Here is a 16,787-nt window from a genome sequence, read left to right on the forward strand (position 1 = left end):
CCCCCATTATCTATTTCTTTATTTTATCCATATTTTTTTTACTTATCTGTCCATACCCTGGATAAATCAGCATCACGCACAAGGTTTTCACCATCACACAGTCACACTGTAAAAGCTATAGAGTTATACAGTCGTCTTCCAGAATTAAGACCACTGGTACAAGCGCAACAGTTTCACGTGCTTCCTCCAACAACTCCAATTCAATATGTTAATGCAGTACTTTTGATTTTTTTTTAAAGGGTAGTATGGAAGCGCTTTTACAGAGAAGGTCTAAGAGGAACGAAAGCCTCAATCAGGGTGATTTGGAAATGGACTGATTTTAACTGGGAGCCTTGGCCCATACCTTTGTGGGTTCTTAAAGAAAGAATCTGAAATCCTTTGGGGTTTAGATTCCATTCACCATTAGGCAAATTTAGCTTCCTGGTTTCAGAAAGAAAACACCCACAAAAAGAAAACCCCCAGGCCCATGGGAATAAGTAATTTGAGTAACTTCCTCCTCCTGGGGTTGTTTGAAAAACCTAATCAGCATCTCCTGAGGCCAAGTCCATTTCCAGCTCAGCATGATGCTGGCCAGAGAAAGGCATCCGGGAGAGAGAAAGAAAGGGAAAGAGGGAGAGAGGGCGAGAATGAGTCTGGATGAATACATGAACACATTCACACAGGAGCAGAGGGCTCAGCCCTGGGAACACCTTTTAAGGCAAAGAAGGAAGTTAAAGGCAGCTTGATAATTTCATATACACCTGGAGAAACAAAGGGCTACAGTAGCATCGCCTCTGCCTCTATGCTTTGTTCCTTTGCCTCTACTTCCATTTTAACATGTCTTGAGGATGAAAAATAGAATTCTCCATATTTTACTAGCTTTGTGACAAAGTCAGAGCCAAAAAGAAATATCTGCAAATGTGGATATTTTCCAGCCAAATATGTGGGTGTCATGGCAAATTCAGTAAAACGATTTGGCAGAATAATTAAGGGGAGGCCAGTGTGAGTTGGGGAGTGGAGGGTTAGAATTGAGGTACAGTCTGGGGTCTGAAGGAAGACTCATTACAAATTATCTAGAGTGCAGTGAAGATTGTAGTGCTGTCATTGGGCAAAGATGGTAAATTTTTGCCTGTGCACTCAAAAGACCAATTCCTGAGACACCGATATTTCAAAAGGAGAAAAAGTTTATTACTAGGCACCTAGCAGGAGATTAGATAATCTATTAGCACGAATGTATGTAAGAAAATATATACATTTTCATGATGGACGTGGCTTTTAGTATTATAATGAGGTATAAGTGACCTATAGGTTAAAACCTAAGATACTGCACCTGTCAGATGGATCCATTCTGATTAGATCCAGCTTCACTTATCGAAACTCCATAAATCTTGGAATCATATTGGACACTGCCCCCCTCACTTTTTGTTCCATATTGATTTTTATATGAGATATATATTTTTGAACACAGCAACCACAGAAAACCCGGTTCCTCAAAGATATGATGTCAAAAGGAAGATAGCATGATCTACTTTTGTTTATAATTTTTAAATTAAAAAATACATATATAACACACAAACACAAACATTCTTAACTTATGATCATTCTGTTCTACATAAAATCAGTAATTCACAATATCATCACATAATTGTATATTCATCATCATGATCATTTCTTAGAACATTTGCATCAATTCAGAAAAAGAAATAAAAAGAAAACAGAAAAAAATTCATACATACCATACCTCTTACACCTTCCTTTCATTGATCACTAGCATTTCAATCTAAATTTATTTTAACATTTGTTTCCCCCTATTTATTTTTATTCCATATGTTTTACTCATCTGTTGATAAGGTAGATAAAAGGAGCATCAGACATAAGGTTTTCATAATCACACAGTCACATTGTGAAAGCTATATCATTATACAATCATCTTCAAGAGACATGGCTACTGGAACACAGCTCTACATTTTCAGGCGGTTCCCTCCAGCCTCTCCAATTACATCTTGGATGACAAGGTGATATCTACTTAATGCTTAAGAATAACCTCCAGGATAACCTCTCAACTCTGGAATCTCTCAGCCACTGACACTTTATTTTGTCTCATTTCACTCTTCCCCCTTTTGGTCGAGAAGGTTTTCTCAATCCTTTGATGCTGAGTTCCAGCTCATTCTAGGACTTCTGTCCCACATTGCCAAGAAGGTCCACACCCCTGGGAGTCATGTCCCATGTAGACAGAGGGAGGGCAGTGAGTTTGCTTGTTGTGTTGGCTGGAGAGAGAGGCCACATCTGAGCAGCAAAAGAGGTTCTCTTGGAGGTGACTCTTAGGCCTAATTTTAAGTAGGCTTGACCTATCCTTTGTGGGGTTATGTTTCATATGAACAAACCCCAAGATTGGGGACTCAACCTGTTGCTGTGGTTTTTCCCCACTGTTTGTGAGAATATCAAGAATTCAACTTGGGGAAGTTGAATTTTCCCCCTTACTCACTATTCCCCGAAGGGGACTTTGCAAGTACTTTTTTATTCAATGTTCAAATCACTCTGGGATTTACTGGGGCATCACTCTGGACAAACCAACAAAATCTTATGCTCTAGTCAAGGTTCCATGTACTTATGGTGTTCAATTAAGCTGTCTACATAAGTTATATTAGGAAATGCACTTGTCAAAATATAAATTTTGTACCAAATAAACATTTTTTGCTTTAGTCTCACACATGTTAAAATTTTTAAATATTAATTACCATCTATTTTCAACACCCTGCAGTAATGACATTCCTTTGTTCTTCCTCATGCAAAAACATTTTTTGAATTTATGCATTTAGTCACTATCATTATACACTCTAGGCATTCTTAGATTATACCATCTCTGTCTTTATCGTCTATCTTTCTTTCTGATTTCATTTGTGCCCCCAGCCCTCCTCCCTTTATCATTCTCACATTCAGCTTCATTCAGTGTTTTAATATAATTGTATTACAGTTAGGTAGTATTGTTCATCCATTTCTAAGTTTTTACAATCAGTCCTGTTGCGCAATCTGTATCCCTTCAGCTCCAATTACCCAATATATTACCCTATTTCTATTTCCTGATGGTCTCTGTTACCAACTGAAATTCTCTAAGTTCATTCACTTATGTCAGCTCATATCAGTGAGACCATGCAGTATTTGTCCTTTTGTTTCTAGCTAATTTCACTCAGCATAATGTCCTTAAGGTACATCCATGTTGTTACATACTTCATAACTTTACTCTGTTTTACAGCTGCAAAATATTCCATTGTATGTGTATACCACAGTTTGTTTAGCCGCTCGTCCATTGATGGACATTTTGGCTATTTCCATCTCTTTGCAATTGTCAATAATGCTGCTATAAACATTGGTAGCACGATCTACTTTTGAACTGTTTGGAGTTTGTAGTTCATTGTGTTTTCCTTGAAAATTTGAACTATCATCCACAACGCTGTGAGCTCATTGGGGCACTTGGGAGGGCCTTGGCACATGGTTTTGAAACCACAATGCAGGCTCTTTCTGTACAATCTTTTTCCTTTCCCTTTATCCAACAGTATGCCTTGGTCATGTGCATTTTTAAAAAACTTTTCACTTTGAAATAATTTCAAAGTTATAAGAAAGTTTCAAAACTAATACAAAGATAGTGCAGGGAATTCCTATACACCGCTTACCCATATGCAGATTTACCACATTCAACTTTTTGCCATGTTTTTATATTATTCTGTCTAGCTAATCTAAATGTGTCTGTCTGTCTATCTATCCAGATTTACAAACTTTTCCATTTTGCCTTGGTGTTTTTATATCAATCTGTCTAATCTATATCCATCTATCTACCCAACTTATCTATATTTCCTAGATAGGCTTATATACATTATACGTCTTTACCATTTAATATTTCCATGGGTCATAGCCATTTTTGAGAAAGTAACTTTGGATGCAGCCATGGCCTCTAGTTCCTCTTCTTCAACTTTAAGCTCCTGGCGGGAGGTGAAAGTGACTCCCCAGTCTACTGTCTATGATTGTACACTCACAAATAAGTCACAACTTTGTCTTCAAGCCTAGTCCAAAGAATGATATCCTAGTCTCATTCTGCGTTGCCTGTTTTGTCACTTAAGACCTGGCTTGCTTTCCCTGGGCTTTCTACAGGACTTTTTTGGTACCCTTTACAAGTTACCCTAGGAGGAGCCCTGGCTTCTGTGTTCATGGCGGGATCTTCTTTTGACTTCTTTTTGGGGCCTCATGTCCCTCTTTCTTCCCCTGGAAGAAGTGAATTTTCTTCCACTCTTTAAAATGCCTACAGAAACCCATCCTCTTCCATAGCATTTCTCCAGTAGACGCAATGGCTAAGTGCCGCGAGGGCTTGACAATCAGAGAAGCGTGGCTCCAAAGCCTGGTTCTATCACAAGTTTTAGAACCTCTTCCTCCTAGTGTATGGAAAATTCTTAGCAGAATGCCTGGCACCAACTAAAAAGTCAATAAATAATAAAGAACAATAAACAAATAAATAAATAATATGCCTGACTGTGAGCCATGCTAGCAGGAGCAGTCAAGAACAGCAGACTGCTTCCATTAGCCCTTCTTGTCTTTCAAGAAGGCGCGTTTGGAGGACCGCAGCTAATGAACATGATCTACCAATCAAGCAATGGCAATGTTTTATTCTGATCTTTCCATGCACTGTACATAAAAGCGCTTGGCAAAGATTTCAAGAATTCTAAAACACAAAGGTTATGTCATTTATAAAAATTCAATTAATTCGATAAATGTCAGTCTGTCCCAGCAATGTGCTAAACTCCAGATAACTCAATAGAAGTCAGGCCCAGATGCCAAAGTCTCCCAAGTCTATATTGGCCTTTCTAAGCCAATATAGATGCTGTACTGATTTTGATGTTTACTTGTTGTTTGTCATTACGCTGATAAAAGAATTGGACTAAAAGACAATTTGTCCATAGTCCTATTCCTTTAACATGTCAGCTGTTTCCATTTTAATGTTTTAGTCTAAATGCACAATTGTATTCACTACATAAGTACAATTTCATATTTGCTTCACCTCCCTTCCCCTCTTACCATGATCATAAACACTGTCAAGTTATTTTAGGCTAAAAATGAACATCAGTCATCTTAGAAAGGAAGATGACAAACCCAAATCCACTATGAGATATTACGACTGAGTTTGCCAACAGATACTTTTTCAAGTTTACGTTAAGATAAACTACCACATGCTATTTTTCTTTTTTCAAATGATTTCCAAATGCTGCTTCCATTGTGTAGGAGAGGTGCACTGGTTATCTGTGAGCTGGGTTTTCCTTTCTGGAAGTGGAGCCAGTGTTTGCTTCTGTTCACTGTCAATCAGAACTGTACCCAAGTCATCACATTTAATCATCTCAAGGGCCCTTGCTAAATTTTCAGCTGAAGAAACTAAGGCACAGAAATATGAAACCACTTGCCTGAAGTTACCTAGCTCTCAGAAAACAGAGAAGAGATGGGAAGAAGTCAGTCTCCTGCATAGCTTTTACTGGTAACCATTATAATTTATCACAAGTCCGTCTGTGCAGGCGAGGAGAAGGGCTTGCTCGCCCTTTCTCTGCATAGGATGCAGTTAATATCCTCCACAATCCCATGCAGGTAAGTGAATTGGCTTCACATGTAGGGTAGTTCACAGATGAGACAGCTCAGGCCAGGAGTGATGACAAGGAATTCCCAGCAGGACAGTAAGCATCACCTACAGGTGATTGTCTGTCTCCAAGTTATGGGGAATGTGGAAGTGACTGCTATGATGGAGCAACGGGTATACAAAATATACATGGCTCACTGTATTTGACTTTTAACTCTCACAACTATACTTCTAAAAAAGTAAAATGTGATGGAAACAACCAAAATGTCCATCAACAGACGAGTGGCTAAACAAACTGTGGTATATACATACGATGGAATATTATGCAGCTTTAAGACAGAATAAACTTATGAAGCATGTAATAACATGGAAGGACCTAGAGAACATTATGCTGAGTGAGTCTAGCCAAAAACTAAAGGACAAATACTGTATGGTCCCACTGATGTGAACCGACATTCGAGAATAAACTTGGAATATGTCATTGGTAACAGAGTCCAGCAGGAGTTAGAAACAGGGTAAGATAATGGGTGATTGGAGCTGAAGGGATACAGACTGTGCAACAGAACTAGATGCAAAAACTAAAAAATGGACAGCACAATAATACCTAATTGTAAAGTAATCATGTTAAAACAATGAATGAAGCTGCATCTGAGCTATAGGTTTTTTTTTTTGTCTGTCTGTTTGTTTGTCTTTTTTTTTGTACTATTATTATTTTTATTTTTTCTCTATATTAACATTCTATATCTTTTTCTGTTGTTTTGCTAGTTCTTCTTCTAAATCGATGCAAATGTACTAAGAAATGATGAAAAAAAAAGTAAAATATGGTAGCTCAATATAGACACATTGACAATGGAGAGAGAAAAATAACTAACCTGCGGTAGAAGAGAAAATTGTTAAAATGTTGATGTGTTTGTTCCCTTCCAACCTTTTTCCCTTATATGTAATCATAATGTATATAAAATGTTGTGTATTTTATTTATTGTATATGTATGTAAAATTTTATTTTGCTTTTCTCCAGAACATTACATTGCAAACATTTTCAATTTTGTTACATAGTTCTTTTAAATTAATTTAAAAATTCTTATTATTTTCAAGGTGACACATACACATAGTTTAAAACTCTGAAACTCTAAAAAGCTTTAACATAAAATAGCCGTTTCCTGCCCTACCCTTACAAAACCCTCTCCTACCCAGTTTTACTCCCCTAGATTTAACTGCTTTCTTAGCTTCAATTTCAATTGCTCTATAGTATTCCCATTGAATGGTACCATATAGTTTATGTACCTGCTTTCCACCCTACTTTTACTTAAGTTATGAAACTATTGTTGAAAGAGTGGGTTCTATGGAATTACTAAATGCTGATAGAATTATGTCCACTATGCAAATACATACAGCAAACTCAGAGTTACATTTTCAGATGTACTTTGCCTTGCTATTTTTATGAGCTTAATTTAATTATAAATTTCATCTATCATAAAGGCCAAAGGGCATATTATAGAAGTAGCTACTTTATTACAAGCACTAATCGATCTCCATTTTAAAGTTATTTTCTCAATCTAAAATCACAGAAACTTGGAAATTAAACCCAGTAGATTTAATGAAATTTTATTTTATTTTAAATCATAATTATTAAGGAGAGCTCTTGCCCTTGATAGCTGTTAAGAATAGCAAGTGCTAAGAAGAGGCACCTTATGTGGATATGTATATTTTCTCAGTAGAAATATTTTAAGGCCAATAGTCCTTTTCAAAATCAAGGATCAGTTTTCTGAAATGCTGACTCAAAGTAAGTGGATTGTCCTTATTGCATCACCATATACTTTTAAAAAAAATTTGTATGCAGATTTATTCTTTCATGTATGTATATATGCATATATATATGAATAAGTAATAGTGTTATCTCATGACATGAATAAATCTAATCAGTGAATAAGATTCATATAAAATGCAGCATTACTTAGTGAGATTGAACTTTTAAATATTCTAAAGAGAAATCACATTTTTAAAAAGAGCACACGTAAGAAAATTGGTAAGGAATGTATAAAAATACAGTATATGTCCCTAAGGTTGCATTAGGAAATTTATACTCATAGTATTGCTAAGAATATTTTTCCATAATAAACATCTCTACCAACCTAATTAATAATAGTATTTATTTTTTCTATGCAGCTAAGTAACTGCAACTCTCAGTATCAGCCAATCTCTCTTGATCAGTACTTTAATCTGTACTGTGCTTTTCAGTCCAGTTGTCATGGAACGTCAAACTGCCTATGCATCAAAAATCATGTCCTTTCTAGCACACAAACTATGCAGTAGGTTTGCTTAGAAACTCCTTGTTGAAGAATCTTCTTGCTTCAACATCACTGAGGGAAACAGAGTAACGAGATGGATTCTGTCTTCCATATTCAGTGCTTTCCACGATGGTATTCTTTATTACATCAGTGTTGTTCAGGGTACTAAAGTGCATTAGGTTATGCAGCCTTTTAAATGTTTCATTTGGATATTGAAAGTTGAAGGTTGAGAATGGTGATTCTGGATCATCAAAAATATCAAAGTCAGCTATTTCTTTTGCTTCTTTAGTTTCTCTTAGAACACCTGGAGCCTTGTACTTTCGAAAACTGATGTTGGCCAGAAGAAAGTGGATGATGGTGGGGCAGTCTTTCTCCACGTCAGGATTCTTGGGTTTAAAGACATAGCGTTCCTTCAGTCCTTCCCAATCAAACACATATGGATCAACCATTGGAAAGGGGAGCCTGTTCATTTTCGCCCACTTTTCTGCAAGCAAAAGTTCCTTGAATGGAGGACTAGAGTCACTTGGCCTTGCAGAATAATCAAAGGAGATGATAAGGTCCACCCCCCTCTGTGGTCTCAGGATCAAGGGATAGGGGAGGTTAAATGTGAGCCCACTGTCCACTACATGAATCTTTTTACTTTTGACATCCAAAGCCTCATATATTCGTGCAAATTCATCAGGATCCGCTACAGCTGCATCTAATTCATCTTCATCCAAGGATTCCTGTTTAGTAAAGTCTCTCAAGGGAAACAGTGCATAGTGTATATTGAGATTCAAGCCCAACATGAAGCTGTGCACCCTCCTAGCACTTCCTTCTCGGGTATTGAATAAAGCTGAATCACTCACCAAGGCCATTATCATACAATGAATCCAACTTACTTGATTATCATTTTGATATTCCTCTTCAGCATGTTCATTTTCAGGGCCTTGGGCTCTTGTGCATCATCATCACTATGTGAGTTATTGTGACTCATGATAGGTTTTGCTGTAATATTTTCTAATTCTTCTTCCATTTTGGAACCTTTATTTTGTGAACCAGAAACTCCCAAGACTCTGTTGAACAATATAGAAAAGGCACTGCCCCCCAAAAACCCATTAAGAAATGCAAGGAGTTTTCTTCATATTTTTTCACAACTGTTTCCATAAAAAAATTTGCTTCCAAATAAATCAGGGGCCTAAAAGTTCCATATTTAGCCATGGCAATCTCATATGGACTAAATTCAACCCAATCTGCAAACATTGGCTCTGAAACATCGGCTTTGACATGGAGATAGGTAAAAAGAGGTGTTCTAGTTTGCTAGCTGCTGAAATGCAATATACCAGAAACGGAATGGCTTTTAACAAGGGGAATTTAACGAGTTGCTAGTTTACAGTTCTAAGGCCGAGAAAATGTCCCAATTAAAACAAGTCTATAGAAATGTCCAATCAAAGGCATCCAGGGAAAGATACCTTGGTTCAAGAAGGCTGATGAAGTTCAGGGTTTCTCTCTCAGCTGGAAGGGCACATGGTGAACACAGCATCATCTGCTAGCTTTCTCTCTTGGCTTCCTGTTTCATGAAGCTCCCCGGGAGGCGTTTTCCTTCTTCATCTCCAAAGGTCGCTGGCTGGTGGACTCTCTACTTCGTGGTGCTGCAGCATTCTCTGCTCTCTCTGAATCTCTCTGAATCTCTCATTCTCCAAAATGTTTCCTCTTTTATAGGACTTCAGAAACTAATCAAGACCCACTCAAATGGGTGGAGACATGTCATCCCCTAATCCAGTTTAACAACCATTCTTAACTAAATCACATCAACCAGGGAGATGATCTCATTACAGTTTCAAATATACAGTATTGAATAGAGATTATTCTACCTTTATGAAATGGGATTTATATTAAAACGTGGCTTTTCTTAGGGGGCATACTTCCTTTCAAACCAGCACAAGAGGTAAAGGGCATTGTGCAGGATTAACTTTTTTTTTCTCAAACTACTCATTGTAGTGTTAATTCTATTACGAATTAGTGTTTCTTCTATTAACATCCCAAAGATATCAGTAAAGGTGACAGGTTACCCAGAACCCTTCTTCTTCCGTAAAGACTCAACATATCTTTTAATGCTTTGTGGTGTGAGAAGTAAAAGAGGGTTGTGGCCTTTCATTAGCTCTTCATTAATCTCTTCTGACCCTTTCTCTGGAAAATCAGGGTGTGAATATAAGATAGACATGTGCCACGTGGAGCTAGAAAGACCAACAATATAGGTAGCACAATCCAAAATTCTTGATTCATACAGTGCCATCATCATACCAGAGAATCCCACCATGGCTCGAAAGCCTGACCTGAACTCAATATGAGCCACCATAGGCACATCACGTGAAGAATACAAGCTTTCACTATTCTTTGGACCCAAGAGTTTCTTCATGTTGTCCTTTATGCTTTATTTTCTCTGTTGTCTGAAAGCCTTCTCTTGTTCACATAGAGCCACACTAAATCTTAGGTCTGGGGATGAGCAGAATTTGAGAGACATTTCCAGAATCATATCAGCTACTTGGTTGGAAATTAAAGGAATCTCTTTCTTCTCTCCCACTTTCATAGAAGATATAGGAAACGTTGCTGTTCCTAGAGTTTCATCCATGACATAAATGGCATCCATTAATGTGATCTCCAAAATATTTTCTTGATTAGGATCCAAAATAAATTCAAAGATTTCATTCTATATGGGGTTTATGTCATTATTGAAGTGTCTTGTTCTCTTTCTGCTGTCAGGGGTTGTAGAGATGAAAAGTTTCACATAGCGATCTGGAATATCAAGCATATCACCAAAGGCTCCCCATGCCACTTTGGTGGCACACAACACCACTACTGTGAACTTGTGAAAATACTGGTGCTCCATTAAATGTGCTGATAAGGATCTATAAATGACATTTTGGTTTCAATTACAGGAAATCTTTTCATACTTCAAAGGTCTTCTCTGGCACTCTAGCTTCTTTAAAACCTGAATTTCCTGAAGAGCCCAGAAGCCAGACCATTGAAGAGGGAGGCTGATGAAAAATGGATTCACAATTGCATCTGAGGTCTCAGAGTTACCTGAAATTCTTCAGGTTTTGCTATCCCTCTAGCTTTCTGTCAGGATCTTCTTATAGCCACCTACTACAAACCACATCAACATATACTTTTAAATGGCTTCTGTTACCTTCAGTGAAAAAAAAATCTATTAAAATAACATGCTAGTAGACTTCTAATGTAAAACAGTTAAAAGAGACAAAGAAGGACACTATGTATTAATAAAAGGAACAATTCAACAAGAACACATAGTAATCATGAATATTTATGCACCGAATCAGAATGCTCCAAAATACATGAGGCAAACACTGAAAAAACTGAAGTAGAAGTAGACACATCTACCATGGTAGTTGGAGACTTCAATTCCCCACTCTCATCAATGGACAGAACATCTAGACCGAGGATCAATAAAGAAACAGAATATGAATAATACAGTAAATGAGCTAGACTTAACAGACATATATAGAACATTACACCCCACAACAGCAGGATACACCTTTTTCTCAAGTGCTCATGGATCATTCTCAAGGATAGACCATATGCTGGCTCACAAAGCAAGTCTCAATAAATTTAAAAAGATTGAAACCATACAAAACACTTTCTCAGATCATAAAGGAATAAAGTTGGAAATCAATAATAAGCAGAGTACCAGAAAATTCACAAATACATGGAGACTCAACAACATACTCTTAAACAACCAGTGGGTTAGGGAAGAAATTACAAGAGAAATCAGTAAGTATCTCGAGGCAAATGAAAATGAAAACACAACATATCAAAATTTATGGGATGCAGCAAAGGCAGAGCTAAGAGGGAAATTTATTGCCCTAAATACCTGTATCAAAAAAGAAGAAAGGGCAAAAATCGAGGAATTAACTGTTCACTTGGAAGAACTAAAGAAAGAACAGCAAATTAACCCAAAAGGAAAGAAATAATGAAGATTAAAGCAGGAATAAATGAAATTGAGAACATGGAAACAATCAAGAAAATCAACAAAGCCAGAAGTTGGTTCTATGAGAAATCAGTAAGTTTGATGGGACCTTAGTGAGGCTGACAAAAAGAAGAAGAGAGAGGATGCAAATAAATAAAATCAGAAAAGGAAGAGGAGACATAACCACTGACCCCGCAGAAATAAAGGAATTAATGAGAGGCTACTATGAACAACTCTATGCTAATAAACTAGACAATGTAGATGAAATGGACAACTTCCTAGAAAGGCATGAACAAACAACATTGACTTGAGAAGAAATAGGCAACCTCAATAAACCAATCACAAGTAAAGAAATTGAATCAGTCATTAAGAACCTCCCCAAAAAGAAAAGTCCAGGATCAGATGGCTTCACATGTGAATTCTACCAAACATTCAAGAAAGAAGTAGTACCAATCCTGCTCACACTCTTCAAAAATATTGAAGAGGAGGGAAAACTACCTAACTCATTCTACAAAGCCAACATCACCCTCATGCCAAAGTCAGACAAAGATATTACAAGAAAAGAAAACTACAGACCAATCTCTGTAATGAATATAGATGGAAAAATCCTCAACAAAATTCTAGCAAATCAAATCCAGCAGCACATTTAAAAAATTATACACCATGACCAAGTAGGATTCATCTCAGGTATGCAAGGATGTTTCAAAATAAGAAAATCAATGTAATACACCATATCAATAAATCAAAGCAGAAAGATCACTTGATCATCTCGATTGATGCAGGAAAGGCATTTGACAAAATTCAACATCCTTTCTTGTTGAAAACACTTCAGTGGATAGGAATAGAAGGGAACTTCCTTAACATAATAAAGGGAATATATGAAAAACCCATAGCTAACATCATCCTCAATGGAGAAAAACTGAAAACTTTCCCCCTAAGATCAGGAACAAGACAAGGATGTCCACTATCACCATTGTTATTTAACATTGTGTTGGAAGTTCTAGCCAGAGCAATTAGACAAGAAAAAGAAATACAAGGCATCAATTGGAAAGGAAGAAGTAAAACTCTCAGTGTTTGCAGATGATATGATACCATATGTCGAAAACCCTGAAAAATCCACAGCAAAACTACTAGAGCTGATAAACGAGTACAGCAAAGTGGCAAGTTACAAGATCAACACTCAAAAATCTGTAGTTTTTCTATGCACTAGTAATGAACAATCTGAGGGGGAAATCAAGAAAAAAATCCATTTATAATTGCAACCAAAAGAATAAAGTATTTAGCAATAAATTTAACTAAGACAAAAGACCTATACAAGGAAAACTACAAGAAGTTGTCAAAAGAAATCACAGAAGTCCTAAATAAATGGAAGGGCATACCGTGTTCATGGATTGGAAGACTAATATAGTTAAGATGTCAATTCTACCTAAATTGATTTATAGATTAAATGCAATACCAATTAAAATCCAAAAAACTTACTTTTCAGATATAGAAAAACCAGTAACCAAATTTATCTGGAGGGGCAGGGTGCCCCAAATAGCTAACAATATCCTTAGAAAGAAAAATGAAGTTGGAGGCCTCACGCTACCTGACTTTAAAGCATATTATGAAGCTACTAAAAGTGGTCAAAACAGCATGGTACTGGCATAAAGATAGATATACTGACCAATGGAATTGACTAGAGTATTCAGATATAGACCCTCTCATCTACAGACAATTGATCTTTGATAAGGCAATCAAGCCAACTCACCTGGAACAGAACAGTCTCTTCAATAAATGGTGCCTAGAGAACTGGATATCCACATGCAAAAGAATGAAAGAGGATCCACATCTCACACCCTATACAAAAATTAACTCAAAATGGATCTAAGACCTAAACATTAAATATAAAACCATAAAACTTTTAGAAGAAAATGCAGGAAATATTTTATCAATCTTATAATAAGAGGCAGTTTCCTAGACCTTACACTCAAAGCATGAGCATTGAAAAAATAAATAAATAAATGGGAACTCCTCAAAATTAAACACTTTTGTGCATCAAAGAACTTCATCAAGAAAGTAAAAAGACAGCCTACACAATAGGAGACAATATTTGGAAATGATATATCAGATAAAGATCTAGTATCCAGAATATATAAAGAGATTGTTCAACTCAACAACAAAAAGACAGACAACTCAGTTACGAAATGGGCAAAAGACATGAATGGACACTTCTCAGAAGAGGAAATACAAATGGCCAACTTCCTTGGCTATTAGGGAAATGCAAATCAAAACCACAAGGAGATACCATCTCACTCCCACTAGAATGGCCATTATCAATAAAACAGAAAACAAGTGCTGGAGAGGATGTGGAGAAAGAGGCACACTTATCCACTGTTGGCGGGAATGTCAAATGTTACAACCACTGTGGAAGGCAGTGTGGTGGTTCCTCAGGAAGCTAAGTGTAGAATTGCCATATGATCCGGCAATACCATTGCTAGGTATCTACTCAGAGGACATGAGGAAAAGAACACAGATGGACATCTGCACACCAATGTTTATAGCAGCATTATTTACAATTGCCAAGAGATGGAAACAGCCAAATATCCATCAACAGACGAGTGGCTAAGCAAGCTGTGAGGCCTCATATACTTATGATGGAATATTATGCAGCTGTAAGGCAGAATAAAGTCATGAAGCATGTAACAACATGGATGGACCTTAAGGACATTATGCTGAGTGAGATTAGCCAGAAACAAAAGGATAAATACTATATGATCTCACTGATATGAGCTGACATAAGTGAATGAACTTGGAGAATTTCAGTTGGTAACAGAGACCATCAGGAGATAGAAATAGGATAGATATTGGGTAATTGGAGCTGAAGGGATACAGATTGTGCAGCAGGACTGACTGTAAAAACTCAGAAATGGATAGCACAATACTACCTAACTGTAATACAATAATGTTAGAACACTGAATGAAGCTGAATGCGAGAATGATAGAGGGAGGAGGGGTGGGGGCACACATGAAATCAGAAGGAAAGATAGACGATAAATACTGAAGCAGTATAATCTAGGAATGCCTAGAGTGTATAATGATAGTGACTAAATGTGCAAATTTAAAAATGTTTCTGCATGAGGAAGAGCAAGGGAATGTCATTACTGCAGGGTGTTGAAAATAGATGGTAATTAATATTTTAAAAATTTCATGTATATGTGAGACAAGTAAAAAATGTTTATTTGGTACAAAATTTATATTGTGACTAGTGCATTTCCTAATTTAACTTATGTGGGCAGCTTAATCGAACACCATACTACTTGGACCCTTATGTAGGGCATGAGATTTTGTTGGTTTGTCCAGAGTGATGCCCCAGTAAATCCCAGAGTGATTTGAACATTGAATAAAAAAGTATTTGCAGAGTCTCCTAGGGGGAATGGTGAGAAAGTGGGAAAATTCAACTTCCTCAAGTGGAGAATTCTTGATATTCTCACAGGCAGTGGGGACAGCCAAAGCAATAGGCTGAGCCTCCAATCTTGGAGTTTGTTCATATGAAACTTAATCCCACAAAGGATAGGCTAAGCCTAGTTAAAATTAGGCCTAAGCATCACCCCCAAGAGAACGTCTTCTGTTGCGCAGATGTAGCCTCTCTCTCTCTAGCCAACACAACAAGTAAACTCACTGCCCTCCCCCTGTCTATGTGGGACATGATTCCCAGGGATGTGGATCTTCTTGGCAATGTGGGACAGAAATCCTAGAATAAGCTGGAACTCAGCATCAAGGGATTGAGAAAACCTTCTCGACCATAAGGGGGAAGAGCAAAATGAGACAAAATAAAGTGTCAATGGCTGAGAGATTCCACACAGAGTCGAGAGGTTATCCTGGAGGTTATTCTTATACGTTAAATAGATATCACCTATTTAGGTAAGGTGTAATGGAGAGGCTGGAGGGAATTGCCTGAAAATGTGGAGCTGTGCTCTGGTGGCCGTGTTTCTTGAAGATAATGGTATGATGATATGGCTGTCGCAGTGTGACTGTGTGGTTGTGAGAGCCTTGTGTCTGATGCTCCTTTTGTCTACCTTATTGATGGACAAGTAAAACATATGGATTAAAAAATAAATAAATAATAAGGGGAATAAATGTTAAAATAAGTTTAGTAGATTGAAATACTGGTGATCAGTGAAGGGGAGGGGTAAGGGGTATGATATGTATGAGATTTTTCTGTTTTCTTTTTATTGCTTTTTCTGAATTGATGCAGATGTTCTAAGAAATGATCATGATGATGAATAAAAAAATAACATGCTAGTAAATAAAGTCTATTAATTATTAGATCTACCAGTAAGACTCCTCTGATCCTTAGTTTCTCATGACAGGGGGTAGGAAGTATAGATCATTCTTGCTTCTTCTTGATTTATCTGGTGAGCCTGGTTTATATATAAGTATACAGACCACATATACACAAGGTGAGTATGTTCTCATAAAAAGTTTCTGGGTTTGTTTCAACACAGGCAATGGGTCTGTGTACGTGTGTCCTTGTTTCTGTCCGTGTATATACAGAGTGACAGGTGTCTATTTACATAAGACTCCTCGCTGTGCCTCGTACATTTTATAATGAGATATTAACCTTATTTTTCACTTATTGACTAACAAAGCATAGAATTCTGCTCCAATCAACACTTATCAAATTGTACAGTTATTACCAGCAATTAAAACACCAGCTTTCCTGCTGTGCAACATACATCCAGGCACATTTCTCAATGATTGGAGACATTTTTGGTTGCCCGAACTGGCAGGAGTCAGGGTAGGGCTCCTGGCACCCAGTGGGCAGAGCTCAGGGACGCTGCTGAACATCCGACATGCACCCACAGCAAATACTTTTTTGGCTCAAAATGTGAATAGTGCTGTACTGGCTTGAAAGGATGTATGTACCTACCCTTGAAAAGCCATGTTTTAATCAAAATCC

At 37.2% G+C, this 16,787-nt stretch overlaps 1 protein-coding gene and 1 pseudogene across 2 annotated transcripts in view; one reads left to right on the forward strand and one right to left on the reverse strand.

Moving 5' to 3' along the window:
* Positions 1 to 16,787, forward strand: part of LYN (LYN proto-oncogene, Src family tyrosine kinase) — a 156,458-nt gene that overhangs the window by 58,809 nt on the left and 80,862 nt on the right. The window lies entirely within an intron of this gene.
* LOC143688639 (cytosolic phospholipase A2-like) lies at positions 7,719 to 10,903 on the reverse strand (annotated as a pseudogene).

Source organism: Tamandua tetradactyla, chromosome 6 (assembly GCF_023851605.1).
Source record: "Tamandua tetradactyla isolate mTamTet1 chromosome 6, mTamTet1.pri, whole genome shotgun sequence".
NCBI lineage: Eukaryota > Metazoa > Chordata > Mammalia > Pilosa > Myrmecophagidae > Tamandua > Tamandua tetradactyla.